Consider the following 3,969-nt stretch of genomic DNA (forward strand, 5'->3'; position numbering starts at 1 on the left):
AGAGAAGTGTTGAGTTGTTCCCAATAGTTGTTGGGAGAAAAGTGCATCCCTTGAGGCATCTCCGGGATTTCTTGGTGATGAGCTTCCTCATGCGTCTCTTGGGTTCCATGAGTGGGCTCTCTTGTTTACTCCATCCTTTTCTTAGTGATGGGCTTGTCCTCCTCAATGGGGATGTCTCCTTCTATGATGACTCCAGCTGAGTAACATAGATGGCAAATAAGATGAGGAAAAGATAGCCTTGCCAAGGTAGAGGACTTTTCGGCTATTTTGTAAAATTCAAGGGAGATGACTTCATAAACTTCTACTTCCTCTCCAATCATGATGCTATGAATCATGACTTCAGATCGGTTGCTAGTGGGGATGAGGGAGCGTTGGATGAACTCCAACCATCCTCTTGCCACAAGCTTGAGGTCCAGTCTTCTTAATTGAACCGGCTTGCCTTTGGAGTCTCTTTTCCATTGAGCTCCTTCAACACATATGTCCATAAGGACTTGGTCCAACCTTTGATCAAAGTTGACCCTTCTTGTGTAAGGGTGTGCATCTCCTTGCATCATGGGCAAGTTGAATGTCAACCTCACATTTTCCGGACTAAAATCTAAGTATTTCCCCCGAACCATTGTAAGATAGTTCTTTGGATTCGGGTTCAAACTTTAATCATGGTTCCTAGTGATCCATGCATTGGCATAGAACTCTTGAACCATCAAGATTCTGACTTGTTGAATGGGGTTGGTCAGAACTTCCCAACTTCTTCTTTGGATCTCATGTCGGATCTCCAGAAACTCGTTTTTCTTGAGCTTGAAAGGGACCTCAGGGATCACCTTCTTCTTAGCCACAACATCATAGAAGTGGTCTTGATGGGCTTTGGAGATAAATCTCTCCATCTCCCATGACTCGGAGGTGGAAGCTTTTGTCTTTCTTTTCCCTTTTCTAGAGGTTTCTCCAGCCTTAGGTGCCATTAATGGTTATGGAAAAATAAAAAGCTATGCTTTTATCACACCAAACTTAAAATATTGCTTGCCCTCAAGCAAGAGAAGAAATAATAGATGAAGAAAAAGAAGATATGGAGGAGAAGGAGAGAAGGTGGTGTTTCGGCCAAGGTGGAGAAGAAAGGGATGTGTTGTGTGAAAATGAAGAAGAATGGAGGGGTATTTATAGTGGAGGGAGAGGGGTTAAGGTTGATTTTGAATTTTGAAGGTAGGTGGGGTTTATGGGGAAGGGTGGATGGATGTGAGTGGTGAAGGTGGGTAATTGGGAAGAGAGATTGAGGTGATTGGTGAAGGGTTTTTGGGGAAGAGTGTTTATGAGAAAGAGAGGATGAATGTGAAGAAGAGGAGAGAGGGTGAGTTGAGGTAGGTGGGGATCCTATGGGGTCCACAGATCCTGAGATGATCCTGTGGGGTTCACAGATCCTGAGGTGTCAAGGATTTACATCCCTGCACCATTTAGGCATGTAAAATGCCTTTGCATACAATTCTAGCGTTTAAACGCCGAAGTGATGCTTATGTTGGGCGTTCAACGCCCAACTGCAGCATGTTTCTGGCGTTGAACGCCAATTCCATGCTTGTTTCTGGCGTTCAGCGCCAGCTCTCCTCAGGGTATATTCCTGGCGTTCAAACGTTTGGATGCTGCTTGTTTCTGGCATTCAACGCCAGATCCATGCTCTGTTTTAGCATTGAACGCCAGCCAGATGCTCCTTACTGGCGTTTGAACGCTAGTAAGTCCTTTCTCCAAGGTGTGATTTTTCTTCTGCTGTTTTTTATTCTGTTTTTAATTTTAGTATTTTTTTCGTGACTCCACATGATCATGAACCTAATAAAACATAAAAGAATAATAAAAATAAAAATAAAATTAGATAAATAAAAATTGGGTTGCCTCCCTATAAGCGCTTCTTTAATGTCAATAGCTTGACAGTGGGCTCTCATGGAGCCTCACAGGTGATCAGGTCAATGTTGTAGACTCCCAACACCAAACTTAGAGTTTGGATGTGGGGATTCAACACCAAACTTAGAGTTTGGCTGTGGCCTCTCATTACCAAACTTAGAGTTTGATTGTGGGGGCTTTGTTTGACTCTGTACTGAGAGAAGCTTTTCATGCTTCCTCTCCATTGTTACAGAAGAACACCCTTGGGTCTTAAACACAAGGTAGTCCCCATTCAATTGAAGGACTAATTCTCCTTTGTTAACATCTATTACAGCTCCTGCTGTGGCTGAGAAAGGTCTTCCAAGGATGATGCATTCATCCTCTTCCTTCCTAGTGTCTAAGATTATGAAATCAGCAGGGACATAAAGGCCTTCAACCTTTACCAACATGTCCTCTACCAATCCATAAGCTTGTCTTACTGACTTGTCTGCCATTTGCAATGAAAATATGGCAGGCTATACCTCAATGATCCACAGCTTCTCCATTACAGAGAGTGGCATAAGATTTATGCTTGACCCCAGGTCACACAGAGCCTTTTCAAAGGTCATGGTGCCTATGGTACAGGGTATTAAGAATTTACCAGGATCTTGTCTCTTTTGAGGTAAGGTTTGCTGAACCCATGTATCTAGTTCACTGATGAGCAAGGGAGGTTCACCTTCCCAAGTCTCATTACCAAATAGCTTGGCATTTAGCTTCATGATAGCTCCTAGATATTGAGCAACTTGCTCTCCAGTTACATCTTCATCCTCTTCAGAGAAAGAATAGTCTTCAGAGCTCATGAATGGCAGAAGGAGGTTTAATGGGATCTCTATGGTCTCTATATGAGCCTCAGATTCCCTTGGGTCCTCAATAGGGAACTCCTTCTTGCTTGAGAGACGTCCCATGAGGTATTCCTCATTGGGATTCGCATCCTCTCCTTCCTCTCTAGGTTCGGCCATGTTGATTATATCAATGGCCTTGCACTCTCTTTTTGGATTCTCTTCAGTATTGCTTGGGAGAGTACTAGGAGGAGTTTCAGTGATTTTCTTACTCAGCTGGCCCACTTGTGCCTCCAGATTTCAGATGGAGGACCTTGTTTCACTCATGAAACTTAAAGTGGCCTTAGACAGATCAGAGACTAAATTTGCTAAGTTAGAGGTACTCTGTTCATAATTCTCTGTCTGTTGCTGAGAAGATGATAGATAAGGCTTGATATTGCTAAGCCTATTTCTTCCACCATTATTAAAGCCTTGTTGAGGCTTTTGTTGATCCTTCCATGAGAAATTTGGATGATTTCTCCATGATGAATTATAGGTGTTTCCATAAGGTTCACCCATGTAATTTACCTCTGCCATTGCAAGGTTCTTAGGATCATAAGCTTCTTCTTCAGAAGATGCCTCTTTAGTACTGTTGGATGCATTTTGCCATCCATTCAGACTTTGAGAAATCATGTTAACTTGCTGAGTAAACATTTTGTTCTGAGCCAATATGGCATTCAGAGCATCAATTTCAAGAACTCCCTTCCTTTGAGGCGTCCCATTATTCATGAAATTCCTCTCAGAAGTGTACATGAACTGGTTATTTGCAACCATGTCAATAAGTTCTTGAGCCTCTGCAGGCGTTTTTTTTAGGTGAATGGATCCACCTACAGAATGGTCCAATGACATCTTAGAGAACTCAGATAGACCACAATAGAATATATCTATCATGGTCCATTCTGAAAACATGTCAGAAGGACATCTTTTGGTCATCTGCTTGTATCTTTCCCAAGCTTCATAGAGGAATTCACCATCTTTTTGTTTGAAGGTCTGAACATCCACTCTAAGCTTGCTCAGCTTTTGAGGAGGAAAGAATTTAGCCAAGAAGGCCGTGACTAGCTTATTACAGGAGTCCAGGCTATCTTTAGGTTGAGAGTCCAACCATGCTCTAGCTCTGTCTCTTACAGCAAAAGGGATCATCACATTCATCATGTTGAAGTGTAACGAATATCTTAGAACAGGAATAGCTGAATTAAATAGAAAATAGTAGTAATTGCATTAAAACTTGAGGTACAGCAGAGCTCCACACTCT

The 3,969-nt window shown here is 42.3% G+C and overlaps 1 non-coding gene across 1 annotated transcript; it reads left to right on the top strand.

Annotated features, from left to right (window-relative positions):
- The first annotated feature begins 3,624 nt into the window (after positions 1-3,624).
- Positions 3,625-3,728, top strand: LOC112793967 (small nucleolar RNA R71). Its single transcript, XR_003198651.1, has one exon. It is a non-coding gene; the product is annotated as a small nucleolar RNA R71 (small nucleolar RNA).
- Positions 3,729-3,969: the final 241 nt, after the last annotated feature.

This window comes from Arachis hypogaea, chromosome 3 (assembly GCF_003086295.3).
Source record: "Arachis hypogaea cultivar Tifrunner chromosome 3, arahy.Tifrunner.gnm2.J5K5, whole genome shotgun sequence".
NCBI lineage: Eukaryota > Viridiplantae > Streptophyta > Magnoliopsida > Fabales > Fabaceae > Arachis > Arachis hypogaea.